Genomic DNA, 19,968 nt, shown 5'->3' on the forward strand with positions numbered 1-19,968 from the left:
CACCCGGACCTGGCATCCTGCCGAGTGTTTCTCTGCTGGCTTCGGAACCAGCCCGCCCTTTTTCTTCCTCTCCCCATCAGCCACCATACATGATGGGAACACACAATAAAAAGACAAATACAGAGCGGTCGCCAGTGAATGGCTCACGGGACGAGGGCAGCTTTCACTGACTCAACTAGAAGTCTTCCTCGTTTAGAGTGGCCTCATTTAGGCCTTCAGTTAAGTGTGGATTTAGGTGGGGAGGAAGGAAGGGGACAGTAAGCAGGAGAGCTGGGGGGACACAGCAGTAAGGAACGAGGGGGGAATGCTGTTCTCAGCACACCAGGGTTTTTTCCCCCCACAACGTGAGCAGATTCTAACAGTTGCTCTGACTTGCCAATTTCTTGCTCAGTGTTTTATGACTGTAAATGGCAGGAGCGGATAGTACCAGCCCAGAGATTAGCGGAGGATAGCCATTAAAATCAGGTACCTCCCTAGAGAGACAGACCAACCCATAACTGGCAGGGCAACTTGGAAGGAACTTCCCCTGTAGGCGAGGCTGTTCCATAACTGCGTTCTAGGGGTAGGTTCCGGATGGACCTGCTGAGAGTGGTCACTGATTTCTAGGCTCTTGAGAAGCTCTCAAGAAGGTTCCAGGCAAAATGCTGCCCTGATTTACATGGCACTGCAGAATGTCACACCCACGCACGTTTGCCATTGGGTTGTGCGGGGAGAGAGTCAGGGCTGGGCTGGGCTTTGTGAGTCAGCCCTATCAGCGGCCCAGTGTCAATCTACTCGTTGACCACGGAAGTGCTCCCAGCTCAGGGCCCTTAATCGCGGCCTAGCCTCCCCCATGCAACGTGAGAGGGATGATACAGAGCAGCCAGCCCGAAGTGTTTGCAGAATAAAAATGTTCCCTGTTTTGGGGAAAAGGAAACACACAACCCAAAGCGTAACTGGAAATGTACCCATGGGACCCTGCAAGCAAGTTGTGCTGATACCGCCACTTTACGGTCCAGCCAACAACACTCCTTCCCCCTACTTCCAATCCCTACAGCCACGGCCAGATTTAGAGGCAAGTGATCCAGGCGACCACCTGGGGTGCCGGGCTTGGTGGGGTGCAGGGCCTGGGGTGCTGTTTTTGTCATTAGCAACAAAGGGGGAAAATAGAACATTTGAAGTAACACGTTTCAGGTATTCCATATATGGATTCATTTTCACTAACCTCCTAGAATGTTCTGGACCTTTATAGAATCTCCAAACTTTCTGAGAACTACATTTCCCTTGGACCTCCTAGATGTTGTCAGCCATGCCCTCGCGAGTATATAAGGGTCAGGGCGTCACCAGTCAGTCAGTGAGATATAAAAACAGATTTACAGAACCTAGCGTGCAAATTTATCACCTTATATGACAGGGCTAAATCACGCATGTAAATTGTATGTCAAAGTTGTGAAATGGGCGACAAATGCATAAAAAATAAGATATTCAAAAGTTTAACAAATGGGGGAGGCGCCGAAGACACTCCTTGCCTGGGGCGCCATTTGGGCTAGGACCGACCCTCCTTACAACACAGGATGAGATGGGCCACTGCTCTGGTTCAGGGTGGCTATCGTCCTGGAGATCTCATGCAGGTGGGAGGTGCCCGCCTGACGAACTTGTAGACCTGACGAACTTGTAGACCAAAGTGGGTTCTGTGGCCACAGAGTAGCCAGTAAACATTTCCCCCACCCTGTCCTGGAGGGACCACAACAGGGGATGACCGGGGGCAGTTCAGTCTCTATTGCCCACTCAATCCGTCGGCTCCTTACCAAAGTTGCCTCCAGAGATCTACGAAGCATCATAAACTTGCCACAAGCGCTTTTTTATTGTCTGCCTTGTGCTGTTATTTATACTGCCGTAGGGCCTAGAGACCCCAGCCTAGATCAGGGTCTCATCGTGCTAGGTGCTGTATTTGCCCCCTCAGAGGCAGATCCTGTCCCAAAGAGTTTACAGTCTAGATAGATTTCGGAGCAGCAGCCATGTTCGTCTGTATTCACAAATGAACAGGAGGACTTGTGGCACCTTAGAGACTAACCAATTTATCTGAGCATGAGCTTTCAGGAGCTACAGCTCACTTCAGCGGAGGGACAGTTCTTGCCATTGCCTCAGAGAGGAGCTGAAGCGCAGAGAGTAAACGCCTAACACAGTTTGTGGTGAGCCAGGAACTGAAGCCAGCTCTCTCAAATTCCAGCCCGGTGCCGGAACAAGACCATCCACCCCTCTTTCCACGCAGAGGGTGTACTGTTGATTTAAATCAGCAGCAAGGAGTGAAGCGAGAACGAACACAGCTGGAGAAGACTCAAGACAAGCTCTGCAGTGAAGGAGAGAGGGGCTTTAATGCTGCTTTCCTTATGCTGAGAAAGTTCCTTGTTCAGTGTCCGAAGAAAGTTGCTTTCTGTGATTCTTTACCATTGACACCCGCTATTCTTTCTTTCTTTCTTTCTTTTTTTTTTTTTCTTTCTTTCTTTCCCTGCTGCACCCATCACTGTAGTAACTGAGGGCCTGATATATTCCAGCCTCTGCTCCTTGCTTTTGTGCCACTATATAAATATTTATTTAAATCCATTTTTTTGGCTTACAAAAGAGATTGACCTTGTGACATTCTGAGAACTATGGCCCCAGTCCAGCAAAGCACTTAAATACATGTTTAACTTGACGCCCATTAGCTTGAATAAGACTATGCATGTGCTTAAAGTTAAGCATATGCTTAAGTGGTTTGCTGGATCAAGGTCAGAGTGCTCAGTTCTGGCTTTACTGAGCCCCTCATGAGCAGAGCCGACCCTGCCATACACTGCAAACAATTTATGGGACTCATTTAGCCCTGTTTTCTGTTGGCAAATTATCTGCGGCCAGACCACGACTTTTATACATTTCTCCATTTTTTGAAATTGACTGATAATGAACATTCCTGAGTCAAGGATCGTAACAGGGAATGCATTCGGGAAGGTGGTTTGTACCAATCTATATGTTTTCTCTGAGGGAGAATCAATAAGACACAGAATTTCAGATCCACTTAACACTTGTCAAACTAAAAGAGTCTAATGCAGTGGGGTTGCTATGGACAACCATAGAATGCCAATTTGTTCTACAGAACACTGATACATCCCTCTGCCATCACAGAAGAGTTTCAAGAAAGCCTTGTAGCATTATGTGAGTTTGAAAGAAAACCTCATGTATTTAGTGTGTAAAATGCCCACTTTCTCACAAGCGCCCCAGGACAGGACTTATTTTTGTGTCTTGTGCAGCATGAAGCACTTTGGGGGAGGTGCTTAATAATAAATATTGTTTGTAGACAATTAAGCATAATTATGAAATGCCTTTAAAATTCTGAACTCAAACTGAGCATTTCAGCTGGCTATTAGAAGAGATGTCATGTTAAAAAGAAATATGCCCTCTGAGTATTAGCCCTGTTTATTGTATAATTTCTATTTTCATACAAAATATACCCCACAATTTCAAAGGTGTTATTACACTTCTTGGGCAGTTAATGTTACTTAGACTTTGACCACCATATAATATCACTGAACCATGCTATAATCACCCAGCAACACAACAACCTCCCAACAATGCTAGCATAACCCCACTCAATGAATGCTATAATCACCCACTAATACACTGTATTCATAACACCCCTCTCCCCCGAACAACTGAAACACATTATAATGGCCCTGCCACGCTCTGACTTCATTACACCACTATAATCAGCCAGTGAGGTTTTGCTGTTACACCTCCACCACTTGGTACAGGCTGAAGTTCCTGTAACAAAGGCCACCCTACTAATGCTCTGCCGTCATAACATTACTCAACCCAGGCCATAGTCTCTCAGCAATGCAATGCCCTGTTTCACACTGCAGGAGAAAATAACCCTTTGCTAATAGACACAGATCGTACGTGTATATTGTGGCCACACATTGTTATTGTGGCCAACAAGGGCAACCTGAGGGCTGTCTCGTAACAATGAAGGTCTCATAGATTTTATGGATTCCAAAGCTACAAGGGACCGTTAAAGCGGCAAAGAGCCCTGTGGCACCTTATAGACTAACAGACGTATTGAAGCATAAGCTCTCGTGGGTGAATACCCACTTCTTCAGATGCAACCAATACGTCTGTTAGTCTATAAGGTGCCACAGGACTCTTTGCCGCTTTTACAGATCCAGATTAACACGGCAAACCCTCTGAGAAGGGACCATTGTGATCATCCAGTCTGACCTCCGGTATCACACAAGCTAGAGGATGTTCCCAAAATAATTCCTAGAGCATCTAATCCGTTCCTCAAGCTCCTGAACTATAAAACCAGGAAAATGTCGAGCGATTTTAGCATATCCTTTTCCTAGTAGTAGTCAGCAACTAGCTAGGCTATTATTGCTATTATTTATTATTTGCATTCCCAAGTAGTCACAATCTTGGATGAGGACCTCATTCTGTGAGGTGCTGTACAAACACAAAGAAAGACCGTCCTTGTCCGAATGAGTTTACAATCTAAGTAAACTCCGGCTAACTTTCTGGCATCCCATGATACTGAATTGTTTCTTGGAGCATCTAATTTGGCTTGCCAATTTAAAATGTAAGTTACAAAAGGAAATCTTCATTGTTTAGATCTCTTGCAAAGATGTTTTCTGCTGTTTGTCAGTGTTGTGTGGTTATATTCCATGTCTGACTTTGATTCTCACACTGGTGTCTCATCAAAAATGTTGCTTGTTTCTTATAAACTAGCCTAGGATCAGTCATACGATGGCATGTAATAGAGACACTGGTCCCAAGCAACAAAATCCGATCCTGATCCCGGCCTCGGCTTCCTAATGCAATACAGGTTTGGTTTTGTCCACTAGAGAGATAGGAATCTGGATGTGGATCTGAACTTCCAGAGATTTGGGGGCTCTTTCGATCTGGGGTAATGGTTCAGCCTCATCACTTGTATGATCAATAAACTGTGGGCTGGTTGTGGTCGTGCTTCATGCCAGTCCACATTTTTTGAATTCTGCCTCCTGCACTATTCGTGTTTTTGTGTTTTTCCAGCTGCTAACTCAGAGTCAAAGCAAGCAAATCAAATAGAACTTCCTCTCTTTCAGTCCAAAGAAGGAAATTCCTCTGCATTCTTCTGTTGGAAGAGTGGGTCAGTGATGAGATGGGACCGCCTACACTGGCATATAGCTGATCTGTGACCGCTAGCAGCAAATATCTCCAACGGCCGGAGGAAGGACACTAGATGGGGAAGGTTCTTACTACAGTTCTTTCCCAGGTGTCTGGCTGGTGGATCCTGCATACAGGCTCAGTGTCTAACTGATCACCATGTTACGGGTTGGGAAGGAATTTTCCCCAGGGTCAGACTGGCCGAGGCGCTGGGGGGGGTTTCTCTGCAGCACGGGTCACTTGCAGGTTTACACTAGTGTGAATGGTGGATTCTCTGTAACTTGAAGTCTTTAAACCATGATTTGAGGATGTTAGTCGCTCAGCCAGAGGTTAGGGGTCTGTTACAGCAGTCGGTGGGTGAGTTTCTGTGGCCTGTGGATGTGCCGGAGGTCAGACTAGATGATCACAATGGTCCCCTTTGGTTTTGAAGTCTATGAGTCTGTGAGTCTCCCCACCATGTCGGAGATTCAGAGTCCTGCCTATGCATCACACAGATCCCTGGACCTCAGGGGATGTGGATGAAGGCTCAATGCCTCCCAAGGAGAGCCCACTTTAAGGGATTTCCCCAGCACGGTAGGGGCTACTCAGGAAAATCATAGTAAATGAATTTTCTTCTTGTGTTTGCATTGGGCATAATGGGTGGTGGTGCAGGATTATTCAGCCTAGCCACTCCACTGGCAGCCCTCCTCATGGCTTTGGGGAGGAGGGAGAACAAAGCCCCAGAGCTGCTGTCTGCATGGGGATGGGGAAATACATATTCCAGGGTCCTCTCCACACAGCTCTCAAGGGAATGATCTGGCCCGACAGCTTTCACTGGCTCTTTACTCAGGGCAAGCTCCTGCTTAGCGGCTGGAGTATGCCCCAAACACAGACATCAGGAGAAAGCAGGGTCAGGGAGATCAATGAATTATAAATAAATATAGCATAAACAAATCCATCAGCGTGATAAAAACAGTAGACGGAGCCACACTAATTAAAAATACAATAATCCAGACAGTGGAGATTTATTTAAAATAGGGGCAATTACAGGTTTTAATATCTTGGTTCAAATTAACAGTAGCCGCCAAGCGGCTGTGGACACATGTTCTTTATAATGAGCTGACGGTAGAAAGGCAGCCCCACACGCTCTCACTCCAGCTAATTTTCCTCCTCTCCTCATAAAGCAACTTGTCTGTATCGTTTCCTTTTGGAGACTGAAGTCCTCATGTCCAGCCACATGCCTCTCAGGCACTGGCAATGCAGACATCCCCATGGAAGAGCATCAAACCCAGGCGAGAGGATTGCTCTGTCTCCAGGGCCTATTTCTTCCCTGACCCCTGAATCACAGCTGTCAACAAGGAATCCCACTAGGGCTAGCTGTGGTGAAGCTGGTGGAGTTGTGAAAACTACAGACTCATTTCAAATGAGCCATTACATGGATCGGCTTTCAAACACTCTCGTCCTCGGAGCTCCATTCGAACCGGCGGCCAAGAGGACGGGGAGAGTAAATAGAATGGATCTCCTTAAAAAGATTTCAGCATGGAAAATGAGCAAAGCAGCGGTACACATTTGTGTCACCGTTTCTTCCCTATCTGTTCACCCACTCCTATTTCCTGCTCATTGTAAAATGATAGTTAGCTGTGAACCTCCTGCTCCCCTGCCCCAGTTCATTTGCATATAGTTCTGCGCATGAGATTAAAATCAGCAGCCCATTGGGAAGGGACTGGTGTCTTTCTAATTAGCGGTGAACTCTCCTCTCTTTCCTGTTTACCCAAAGGGTGCGCAAACATCCCGCAAGAGGGACTTGGCATTGCAGCTGCACTAGGAGATGTAATTATCTGGCCTGTGCATTAAGATTAATAAATATTAACTTTACTTGGGTTTTACTGCCTGCCTAAAATGGAAACAATGAGCTTTCCTAATTAATCAAATTACGGCTATAAAATGATTTCCTTTTAGGAGGTTCATTTCTGTTTTTCTGGCAATTAGCGCCGATGACATGACCACCCTGCTTTTGAATGTTTCGAAATACGGAAAATGGCAGAAGTGCCACCGTGTTTTAATGGAGTCGTAATACATATTAGCTAATCAAGTGTGAAGAGCCTGTTCACTCTGAGTGCTGTAATTATTTGAGAGCTTTTAAAAAAAAAAACATGTCAAACCTTCATTTTATTTGCATTTATTATATTTAAAAAAAAAAAAAAGAAAACCCTGACTGCCACTTGTGAAAGTCCACAAGGTGACCAGGTACGAGAGAGATGTTGAAATGTCTGATTTTTCCTTTTGATTGTCTCCTTCCTTTTATCTTCCTATGGTTTTCATAGAACCCAAGGCCAGAAGAGACCTCTAATCTGTGCTCTTCTAATCTGTGATTTTCTAATCTGACCTCTGGCTTCGAACAGGCCAGAGAATTTCAGCTCGTGATTCCTGCATCCAGCCCAACAGCTTCTGATTGAGCTAGAGCAGAGCTTTTCAGTCTTCAATCGATTTATGAGTTAAAGTGGTGAAGAATCCCCCCTGCCTCCCTGGGTAAGTTGTTCCAATGGTTAATTACCTTCACTGTTAAATTTTGCATCTGATTTCCAGTTTAAATGTATCTACCTTGAACTTCCAGTCCTTGGGCCCCTGTAATGCATTTGTCTGTTAACGAGGCTTTACAAAGCGATCCTGTCTGAAACAACCTCTTTGGCTGGGGAAAATGCCATCAAATGGGTGAGAAAGGTTCTAAATCTGCAAAAAGAAAAGGAGTACTTGTGTTTTTGCGAATACAGACTAACACGGCTGCTACTCTGAAACCGTTCTAAATCTGGGTGATTTACCCTGGCTCCTTTGTACAAGGGGAAGCAGTGTCCAAGATGCCACCTAGGAGATTCCATGCTTCCCGTCCACCAGAGTTCAGTGTTCTGCAACAGCCCTTTCCCTGCCAGCCTCGAGGGGCTCATGGAAGAAGAACAAGAGCATGGCCAGGGGTCTGTGATTCTCTGGCCAGTCCCGGGCACAGAGCTGCAGCACAGGGGCTGTGGTAATGGCCACACGGTTGCTCCATGGCTTGGGAGATAGGATTCCAGGGCCCTGGTCCACCCAGAGAGCCCCTGCACCCAGGCTGCTTGCTCAGGGGGCAATTTGTTCCAGCATGAGCTGAACATGGCCAAATCCAGGCCCTGAGCTAGAAGTTTGGTGATGGTTAGAAAAACCCTACAGGATAAAAATGATTTCCTGGCGGCATACCCCACCCTACTCTACTGGTGAGTGCAATATGGCGTGGCCATCACCCGAGCGGCCCCTTGTAGCCAGGGCTGCCCTCTGCAGAGCCCTGCCCCTTCTTCAGGGCTCCTTAAACAAAACTCCACACAGTGTTGTTCACCCACTCACAGCCCTTCCTAGGGGCTGGTTCCTTTGGGAGCACAGAGTTCCAAACACAAGCACAAAAACACATCTTCCCTCCCCTCCCCCCCGGCCGTAAGCTGGGCACAGCCCCTCATTCCTGAGGTGCCATCCCTTTCTGGTGTCTGAGCAGGGGAAGAAGATGCGAGGCCTCCCAAAGGAAGAACAAAACCTTCAGCTAGGTCTCCTCACCCAGCCTCATCTCCCTTCTCCAAGGCCCACAGCAGGAGAGCTTCACGCTTCAGATGCGGTCCTCCATCCCATTCGTTGGCTCAGCTGGGAGCCCCCGCTCTGGCACAGGGACTAATTTCAGGCCAGCCACCCTGTGAGAATGAGTTTCACATTCAGGTCTGACCCTGACTGCCTGGTTCTAGCTTGGCTCTGAAAACCCCACTGTGCTATTTTGGCATCTCACATCATCAACTAGCGTGAAAGACTCTTCACCCATAACCTAGGGGGAAAGAGGGGTGAATCGTAAGGGGGAACAGAGTCCAGCTCTCCCTTTACAGGCATGAGAGCGGTCAAACTGCTGTTTGTCTGCAAGGAGACATGCATGGAACAGAAAAAGAGCCAAATCCTGGTTGCCCTTCTCCTTCCATTCATTCAGTGAGGTCAGTGGTAAACTCAGTAACATGAATAAGTCGAGCAGGATATGGCTGGGGCAGGTGCTAAGGTCCATATTTCACAGAGTCATCTGTCTGACTCCAGATGTTCCTTAACTGGTTGGCCAAGGCTAACCGAAGACATGGGGCCTAATTCTCTCCTGCCTTGCACTTGGTGTGGTCATTTATATCTGTGCAGACTGAGTGGCTCTCCCACTTCGCACTAACTTAGCCCAGCAGTGATTGTACAAGGTGCAAAGCTGTGGAGAACCAGGCCGCTGGTTTCAATTGTGTGGTGTTTCTAAAGCAAGGCTTGTCACCCTGTCTGAGAGCAAGAGTGGCTTTGCCAGAACCCAGTGCATTTGTGACACTACATAAGGCAAGAGAAATTGGCTCAAAAAGTAATACAAACTTTTCAATTACTTTAATTACTCCTTGCTCGACAGGAGTTCAGCATTGCTACCCCGACAGAGAAGTCAAGTATTTCTCTCCAGGGTAGACATTTATTATTTCAAAAACCATTTAATTTTCCATCTGAACAAAGCTTAAAAAAAGGTAGATCTCAGACAGCACCAGGGTTCTGTTCAATATCAAACTGAGCTATACATCATGTCAATTACACATGGTAACTGACCAGGGGAAAATTTCAATACATAGATTCCAGTGGGTTTGAGATACAGGTCATGAACGCACATTGCCAGGAGTGCATCCAAAAAAGCCAAACAGAGGTTGGAAAACACCTCACTAAGCCCAAGAAGCACATGCTCAATGCTGGAATGCAGCAGGGACACGTGTTGCATGTACCCACAAGCCTGGTAATAACCTGAGAAGACTCCATGCTTAAAAAACTAAACTGGCTCTTTATTGATACCTATTTACAGACATGCTGCAGATGCAGCTAGCATTCCAGCCATGTGCACACAGACTGACTTCCTGGTGCATTCTCCAAACTCTTCCCTCCTGCAACCTGTTCCCCTCCCTCTAGGTTCCATGAAGGTTAATTGAACAGGCGCTGTCATTTACTATATATTTGGACAGCACCCAGCACACTGGGACTCTGACCTGGATGGCCTGTAGATGCTATCTGCTGCCACCATATAAATGTTAAACAATCTTTGCAAATCTTTATTCAGAAATGGAGGGTGCATCCACCCATAGCTGCAATCACACACCTGCAACAATGTGGAATATGCTTCTGTTAGAAAAAGCCGATGCTCCAAATGATTCTTTGAGCCCATTGAAACATATGGAAAGACACCCACTGACTTCAGTGGGCTTTGGATCAACCTGTCCTGAGCCTAAATTGGGTACCTTTATCAGATAACAATAAAATTGTTACAGTCAGAGCTGCAACATACTGTGTCCTTCACCTCCTGGACCTGCCCCTGTGGTATTTTCTGCACCTCTTACATTGCTTCAGATATTACCAGGTATGCAAGATAGGCTGTGGTTTGATCCAGACACACTATGATAATTACTGCTGTACTAAACAACCACGGGACACACATTTGATAAGGTGTGGGGCTCTCCAGAGCTCCCAGTGGAGGCGGGGGCGGTGGGGGGATTACTGTCTCATTGCTTGTTGGGATTGTTTCTTAATGACACAACTGAGCCCTTAGATTGTAAACTCCTCAGGCCAGGAGTGAGTCTGTACTATCCTGGCTGTATGGAAGTTTATAAGGCAGCTTTCCCCATTGAACATAGATGTAGGTGTATTCCACCTGCAGTCTCCCGTAGGGAGCCGGGGTGTTGACATGCCGGTGCTTAAATCAGCTCAGCTTAATGTCATGAGTCATGTACTTGGGCAGAGGAATGTCACTTGCGCATCAAGCTGTTCCTGGTGCTACCCAGCCCCGTTTGACCGGGAAAGTCTACCTGGCACCCAGCAGCAGCTGCAGATTTCCTCGCTGCAGTGATGCGAGTGGAATAGCACCAAAGAGATTCCCACCTACGGACTGCCAAACAAATATGAACCGTGGGAGGAGGCCAGACTAAGTTTCTCACTCGGGTAGTTCAGCAGAGCCCCAAAGAAGGAGCTGCAGCTGGCTCTGAAAATAATGACAACTGCAGATTGCGTCAAGATGGTTTAGCTTCTAGCCTTGTCTGCATGCACATTCGTGCTGAGCGGCTGCTCGGCGAGATTCTGCCCTGTGCAGAGTCCCAGCACTGGCTTTCGAAGGACTAAAATCTAGTGATTCTCTCTTGGGTTGCCACTATTCATCTTAATGTTTGACAGCAGTAAACTGGGAGATTCCCCAGTCAAACAGAGGCCTACGGTAGAGTCAATCTGCTGACAACCAGGAGCTCATTTAAGCTTTGTTCAAATCAGAGCACAAAGCAGGTGACCTACTGCCACCCTCCATTGCTGCAACATATTGGTCCCAGCTGGCCATCTCTAAAGGGACCCTCCCTCGGTGCATCGCAAGGAGAGAAACGAATGCACATACATCAGCTAGATAGCGTGCAGCTAGTCAGTCATGGGCAAAGGGTACAATAGGCATGGGGAGGCACCCAGGCCATAGTCCCATCCACGCTCTGCCTCTAGGCCCTGCCCTCACTTCCCCTTTGAGCAGGGACTCAGCTCCGGAAGGCAGCCTGGAGCTCAGGACTTGGCCGGCCGGCGGCCAGGGGCAGCTTGGGCCAGCACAGGGGTCGGGCCGATGCTCAAGCCAGCCAGCGGCCCAGGACGTGGAGTGGTTCAGCTGGGGCTCCTCTGGCTGCAGTGGGGGTCGGGGTGGGGCCTCAAGTGGAAGGGGTGGGCTCAGGGGACTAGCCTCCCCAAAGGGCGGGGGGGTTCACCCACTGCCCATGTAGGCAGCTGGAGCTGCCAGATTTTTTTTGCAGAGGGAAGCCTGCGTGGGTTAGAGCATGGCTTTTTGCTATGGAGACCTAGCTACTACCTACCTCCGGGTTCTCTACTGCCACCCAACACCATAGCATTGGAGTGCCTCCCATGTAAAACCGATTCGAGACGGAGAGGTCCCCCGTGGGCTTTGTGGAAGACGTGAGTTGAAACGTGACTGGAGGGAACGTGAAGGCAAGGCAAGGCAGTGGGCTCAGATTAGTCCCTAGTGAACAAAAAGAGCAGAGAATTTAGCAGCATTGTCAATCTCTGCTCAGCAGGAGCCCAGCACGGGAACAGCAGGGGATTTTCATCGATGTTCAGGCCAGAAGGGACTGTTAGGATAATTTAGCCTGATGTGACAGGCCAGAAAATTTCACCCAGTGATCCTCGCCTCCGGCTTGTAACTTCGGGCTGAGCAAGAGCAGATCTGGTAGAAAGACATCCAGTCGTTACTGAGGCTGCAGGACATAGACGACCCTGTAGTTCTTTCTGGGGCTGATGGTGTCTCCCCATTAGCTCTGGCCTGGAAAAAGCAGTCACACGGTGGACATCTGGGTACATGACAGAAGCCACCCAAAGGCCTCCAGGCTGCAGAATAGAACGTTATAACATGGATCTAGGTCATCACAGAATGGGACAAACTAAGCTCACAGGAAGAGAAGATGCTGAATGTTTATGGCCGGGGATGTTAGTTCTCCCTGACTACCTCCACCCCTTTACAAATGAATCACTGATCTAATGGGGGAAGTGGGACCCAAGTCGTCAAATTTTGTCTCTTCCGTTAAAGCTGAAGCCCTTGCGCCCTGAACCTGCGAATAGATTTGCACAGACCACTGAGCCCTCAGGAATTCCCACAGGCCACACGTGGGTGTTAGGCCATGATCTAAGTCAGCAAAGGATCCTGGGCCCAAACCACCCTTAGCATGAACCGTGCTCGTTCATTTACACCACTGCAATGCAGGGATGAAACGCCGTGGTTCTGATCTGGTAGTACTTTACAGTGGTACGCATGCTGAGTATTGAGGAATCAGGCCCCCTTGTCCTTAGCAGCTCATGGCTGCTGTAATTGTTGTCATGAGCTCTCCGGCATTTCACTGGGCACAAGGTAAATATGCCCTTTGGCATCTAGCTGGATGTGCGCAGGTTGCTGCAGTGGGTTGTTTTGGGGCTTGTAGCAGGGAGGGATAGTTAACACGAGGAGTTAGAAGGCTGGAAATGACAAGCACTCTGCAAATTAACGTCTCCTGCAACAAGCTCTGTGTAGAACTCAAGGGAGCCAACCTAAAAGTTTGGCTAATTGGAAAATCATTTCAGACGACTGCGGAGGTAAAGGACCGTTCCAAAGTAACAGCTGTAGGAGAACCATTAAAAACATGGGAGAAGATAAAACAAAAATGTATCTGTGATTCCTGTCTCCCCTTCCCCCCACCCCACCCCCCGCACGGTCTATTCAACAGATAAATAATTTGTTCCTTTATGATGCCCCAAAATTATCACAGGACTGTAAATGCCTGGTTAGCACCTCATTTCATAAACACTCCCAGATGCCCTACAAGAACATATATACAGCTCTCAGCTCAAATAGAAGGAAAGCTTGATAGCTTTCAGGTGTCATTGTCTGTTTGTAGGAGTGATATGGGTTCTTTACGGTCACTTCAGGATTACACTTGCATTTGCTGATAGCCTGTTGCAGGTTTAACCAGTTTGCAACCAGATCCGCAGAAGAGTCCACTGACTTCAAGCTGCCGTGGAGTGACCCTGAGGTAGGCCAGCTGAGCCCTGTATTCCAACAGTTTGGAATGTGGTTTTCTAAGTCTGTAGCTCCGATGCATGTGTTGTGAGGTGAGCCAGAACCAGAACGCTGAACCCGAACACCACCCAAACACTGGTGAAGCTGGAACATGGATCCACATCCAGATTGACCTGTTTAGATGTTTATACTGAACTCCACACAGAGGCATCTGCGTGTCTAGGCTCTGGCTTGAGCTTTGCAAGTGAGGTCTGTTGTCTGCCCACCGAGTCAGCCGTGAGGAAGTGTACGGTTGGATCTGAGCTTTGCGGACGTGGCCTCTATCTAGGCTGCATGCAAACAAACACACATGCAAAGTGTAGTCCTTTTACCTCTACCTATGTCCTGCTCTTGAAAACAAAACATTTAATAATAAATAATAAATACTAATACTATAGCATCTGTCAACTGAGGCTTTCCTGGCAGGAAAAGAAATGAACCATCCTGAGCTGATTTTAAGAAAGCGGCATAAGGATGGACTCTTCTTCAAGAGGATTCAATGCTCTGTAACAGACTATGGCTCTTACCAGCCCTGTGTAATATGTAATAATACCTATCATCATCATCATCATTATTTGTATACAGTAGCAGCTACAGGCCATGGCCCTATTGTGCTAGGTGCTGTACAAGCATATAACACAGAGACAGTCCTTGCCCCAAGGAGCTTGCCATCTACGTGTAGGTCTACAGGCAGCAGGTGGATACAATGAGATAATAGTCTAGCTTAGGTTTTAAATCTTGCCCTTCGTCTTCTTTTCTCTGATGATCAGCCACTCTCCACAAAACACCTGACTCTGGATATAAGAAGAAAGCAATGTATATAATTGGTTCTGGCGAGGTGATTGGCTTCATTGGTTATCTCTGGAACTCCCTTGTTGACTGGGTTTCTATAGCTGATCAGTGAATTTAATTACACTGTACCTTGGGGCATCTAGCTGGCTCCAGGGGCATAGTTACGGGTGGGCCTGGGTGGGGCGCCGCCCACCCACTTAGCATCCGGGCCCACCCAAATCTGAGCAGGGGGGCGGTGCTGCCACAGCGGCCCGGAGCATCACTCAGGCTCCTGAAATGCTCTGTGCCTGCCCTTCAGGAAGCCACACTCTGGCCGCTCTGCCTGGCCAAGTTCTGAGCCACCCCATGCGCGTGCCCAGCTCGGCAGGTGAAGCCCTGTGTCTGGGGGCCCCAGGGCTAGCAAGCGGGCGTGGCGGCAGGGGAGAAGCTGAGCTAGCACCGTCTGTCATTGCCCAGCCACCCCCCAAATTTCCACTCCGAGCTGCGCCACTGGGTGGATCAAAGGGTAAAACGGAGGGGTTTTTTTGCTGATTATATCTTATTTGCTGACTATCATTCAATAAAGCTGTGATCATGGGCTGCTGTTGCTGGTGAAGACACAGGTAGACAATAAATGGCTTCTGAGGGTTTTTAAACACCCAAGGGAAGCTAAAACTCCAGCCACCCATGGCGTTAAGCCGAGAAAAGATTCAACAGGCTTCAATGGAAGAATAATGACTTTCCTGCCCCACACGAGTCGGAGAGCTCCATGCTGCTGCTCCTGCTTTTTTGGTCTTTCCACTTTCTGGGTGGGGCTAAAAATTAATAATTATTTGAGGGTGTGGCCTGAGCAGGAAAACAGAGATGAGCCTGCATCAATATCAAGCCAGGTTCTGATTTCATTTATAATTATGTCAGTCCAGAATATCTTCCCTGAGGCCTGATTCCATCTGCAATTCTAGAGAGCCAACAATATTTACCATAATCCATCCTGTGGCTATATCTCTGTATTGATATATAAATACCCAGACTGCACCACCCTGTGCGGATGCCTGCATGAAAGGGTGACCCTGTGTGGTTAAGGCACTGGACTGGGGGATCAGAAACTCCAGCTTCAATTCCCTGATGTGTGTAGGAGACAGCTTTCTCGGAGGCCAGCCCAAGACGATGGAATGAACTCCCGCAGGAACTCAGCACCCGTAAATCTGCTCACCTTTCACTCTAGGTGCAAGATGCATTTCTTTGATCTGCCTTCTCTAACAAACATAGAGCCTAGGTAGATAGTCTTCAAAAATCCAAAACAAAATGCTCCACTGCACACCCACCTCCCCCTGGGGAGAGGCCGCGAGAACAAACATGGTGGCAGATGCGAGTCACATGGCTTCATACGAGTCACATGGCTTCATGGATGGTGCTCAGATGCTACGCTGGTGAGTGCAGTGTGAGGATCTCCAGAGAAGGGAATGGAATAGCTCTGCCGCTGACTGCCTGTGAAACCTATCTGGGTCTCAGTTCCCCCTTTGTAAAATGGGGAGAATTCGACAGTCTTTTCCCCACCCTGTCTTCTCTCATCTATTTAGATTGCAAGCTTTGGGGATCTGGGACTGTCTCTTTCTATGTGTATGCACAGAGCCTAGCACAATAATAGCCACCCTATTGTTGTATTGCTGATACGCTTCTTTGCACCATCCCCTCCACTCTGTTTGTTCCCCCCACTCCACCTCCCAGGGTTGCATCCGACATTCCCTCTGTAAGCTCTTTCAGACAGCTGTGACTTTCCACGTCGTCGAAGCAGGCCATTTGCCACACTTTAGATCACAATCATCAAGGATTTCAGATTTGTTCTTTGGAGGATGAGACTTGATTTGGGAGCTAAGACTGGTAAAAATATTTGTTGGAACCATGTAACAGGATGGAATTTTCATTGGGTTCTGTGTTTGTACAGCACCTTGCGCATAGGGCCGCTAGGCACTATGGCAATACAAATAAGTAGTAATAGTCCTCTAAAAGGATATGTTATATGAACAGATTGAATCCCTCCCCTATATCTAGCTTAGCATTTATATCATGCTTTTCAGACAAAGACCTCAAATTAATTGCACCTATCTGCAGTTTAACTCTATCATTTAAAGCTGCTAAACTTTAGCAGTGGTAGTAGAAAGAGAATCAAATAAGTTAATGAACTTTATTATGGATTTACATGATTTAAGACTCATCCCTCTACTCTGAAATTCTAAGAACTGACAAGAGATTTGCAATACATTAGATTAGGATTATTTTGTGGCTGGTTGCATGATGGAACAAAGTATTTTGTTCTGTGGTGAAAAGTTCAAGAAAGGTCTCCCCAGACATAGATGTTTGTTTGGGGTGGCAAATTGATCTGCTGTTGGAGGAAAGCAAGACTTTCCTTGGTGATATGTCACAGGCAACATGCCCAGTGAATGCAAGAACTCCACTGTGCCAGCCATAAGGTTAAATATGCAGATCAAAGCTCAGCAGAGAATTCTAGTGCAGAAAGCCTCAGACCATGAGCCTTTTCTGCTAGAATTGGAAAGGTGTAAACAGCATGGAGGGGAAAATTGTTTAGAGTGAGCTGTGGGAAAGGGGGTCTATCGAAGTGAAATAGGATGAAACTGAGCAAAGGAAAAATGAAAACTTAATATCAAGGAATGTTTCCTTCAGGGAGATATATTGGGCTGAATAAGGGCCTCCCAAGGGAAATGACAAAAAAAAACTAGACAGGGAGAAAACAGGGAAGACTATACTGTAGGGAACAACTCTGGCTTGGGACTAGGTGGGACCTAGAAGTTCTTGTCTATTTCTCACATCCATGATGCTAGAGAAATCTCCTAGCTACTGCCATCCCCCAGAAATCCCTTTGCTAGCTTCACCACTGCTCCCATCTCTATCCCATCTTCTCCTTTCCTAAGGTAACCCAATAGAGTATTTATAAGACTCTGCCTCCTCCTCTCCCAGGTGCCTGCACTCAGAGCTCATTCTTGTTTAGATCTCACGCCCTCTAATAATGAGTGGGGGCTGTTTCTCATCACCAGCCAGCCAGAGCAATTAAAGCCAGGGATGTTTTCTCCTCCTGCCCAAAGAGAGAGCGGGAAGGAACTTACCTCAGACCACCCTGATTATTCTCTACAATTTGAGGAGTCTGGTCAATTTCCCACAGGAACTCAGTGGCCTGGTGAGCCCCGATATAATAGCATTTAGACATGGAATGAATTAATTAACTATCACAGCAACATCTATAAAGCAGAGGTAAATAGGCCACCAGGCACAGAACACAGTCCAGTGGGAAATCACACAGAGTGGGGCACATGAGTACACGCTTGTGCCCCCTCTTCTCGCTCACAATGAGGCCGACTCAGTGTGTCATTGGACAGAGACTGCTATGGCTTCAATTGAAGGAGACCAAGCGGGGTAGGCTCCAAAGCCCACAGCAGTCAATGGAAAAACTGCAGGCGAGAAAGCTGAGATATCAGTCAAGTCAGAGGCAAGTGTTTCTAATGATGGACAGCGGATGGTGTACTGGGGAATGGAGGCTGATCCCCCGTGTACTGGAGTCACTGGGAAAGCTCCCACTGACCTGCAGGATCAGGCTGTAACAGCATAGCTCACCTGATTTTGGAAAGAGAGGATGGGGAGCTCAGAAAAAAGGTGAAAAACCTTTTATTCAGAGAGGCAGTGGGGTCTAGTAGATAGAGCACTGGACTGGGCCTTAGGAGACCTGGTTCAATTCCCAGGTTTGCCACTCCCTTGTGGGGTGACCTGCCCCTCCCGGTGATTCTGCTTAGATGATCAGGTCTTTGGGGAAGGGGTTGTCTCTGTGTTTGTACAGGGCCCAGTCCCCAGGGGCCCTCTTCAAGAGCTAGGCACTACTGTAATGCAAATAACACTAGACTGGTGGCCTCCTTGATGGAAATTTCCTATAGACTGAATGGGGCTGAAACAAACCAGGTTCTGTAGAAATTTCTCTTTAACCCTATAGATTTAGGAAAGAATGACGTGCTTGTACAGCACTTTGTTTAAAGCCGTCCTCTAGAATGTGTCAATAAATTGTCTAGTCCGTTGCTTCACCACCCTTCGGTTCCTTATGAAATCTATTTAAGAGACAGAGTAACCAATCGCAGTCAGGTTTATTAATATGGTAGAGGGAAAAGGTTCCGTACAATACCAGTCTCCAAGAAGCCGTCCCATGCAGCCATGGTACAGTCTCCTTACACAGAAGGTGTGCTCCCCAAAGTCACACTCCGGAAGCCATATTTTATACCCTTCGTGTTTGCAAGGAAAAGGTACCGTATGCATCATTTGAAACTAGATTTCAACCAATCGGCTTTTTTCCCTTGTTTTTCTGGTCCCGTGGTGTACCCCTTCTCTTTGTGCGGCACCCATGCATTTCAGGGACCAGGGGCGTGACGACACCTCCTAGGCCTGTACCGGGGTACGTAGGCTTGTGCGGGTAACTCCCGCTTTGTTGCTATGAGGCAATAATTGTGTGTCCTGATCCTGACCGTTTTCTCATCTACTTAAGCCAAAGCTTATTACAGCTAACGCGAGGAGCTATGGGACACTTAGCATAAGTGAACAGGATTATAATAAATGTACAGGCCAATCTGGCCTGTACAACGGCCATATTTATGCTTAATATTTAATACTTAACACTTAATATCTATTGCTCAGATAACACATATTATGAGTATAACATATGTGTATGGTAGCCAGCGTATATCAGTCAGCAAATTCTACAGCAGGCAAATAGGTCTCTATTCAATCCTATAGCCCAGTTACTGTGTTTTTTAAATCAGTAGATAAGCCCCCTGCCATAGAGAGCAGCCGGTCTTGTTTTGAAGCGTGAGCCAGCTGCAGCTGAGAGGGGGCGCGACGGTTCAGATTTGTACATGCTGACCGAAAGTGAAAGTGAACATCACTTCTGTGGAAGCTGCCAGGCTGCCGTCCCTGGAGGAGAGATTTTTCTCTTTTTCTCCCTGGGACAGGACGGCCTAGGCAAGTGCCAGCTTCTCCAGCGCACTGCGCTGCCCTGTCCCCGGCCAGTGAGCCTGAAGCCCTGCCAATCTAAGGGGTGAACAGCCATTCGTATGTGGCATACATCTGCCTACGCCCACAAGCTGGATACAGGGCTCGGCAGTCAAACAGTGAATTGATCTCTGCCGTCAGACTGTGCCACTGAGTCTCTTCTTTTTACCCTGGTGTAACAACTGAACGCAACAGAGCTGCTTTTATTTACGCCAGTGTAAGTGAGGGGCCCCATGACTGCAGGCCAGATTGTACACTAGTTATGCGACCCCCGAGCGGTGGCGTCCAACTTCTTAGAGGGACAAGTGGCGTTCAGCCACCCGAGATTGAGCAATAACAGGTCTGTGATGCCCTTAGATGTCCGGGGCTGCACGCGCGCTACACTGACTGGCTCAGCGTGTGTCTAC

At 47.6% G+C, this 19,968-nt stretch overlaps 1 long non-coding RNA gene across 1 annotated transcript; it reads right to left on the minus strand.

The window, feature by feature from the left end:
* Positions 1–4,893: 4,893 nt before the first annotated feature.
* Positions 4,894–19,950, minus strand: LOC122461813. Its single transcript, XR_006284009.1, has 3 exons — positions 19,817–19,950; positions 12,003–12,009; positions 4,894–4,904 (listed from the first exon to the last, which is right to left on the minus strand). It is a non-coding gene; the product is annotated as an uncharacterized LOC122461813 (long non-coding RNA).
* Positions 19,951–19,968: the final 18 nt, after the last annotated feature.

This window comes from Chelonia mydas, chromosome 9 (assembly GCF_015237465.2).
Source record: "Chelonia mydas isolate rCheMyd1 chromosome 9, rCheMyd1.pri.v2, whole genome shotgun sequence".
NCBI classification, from domain to species: Eukaryota; Metazoa; Chordata; order Testudines; family Cheloniidae; genus Chelonia; species Chelonia mydas.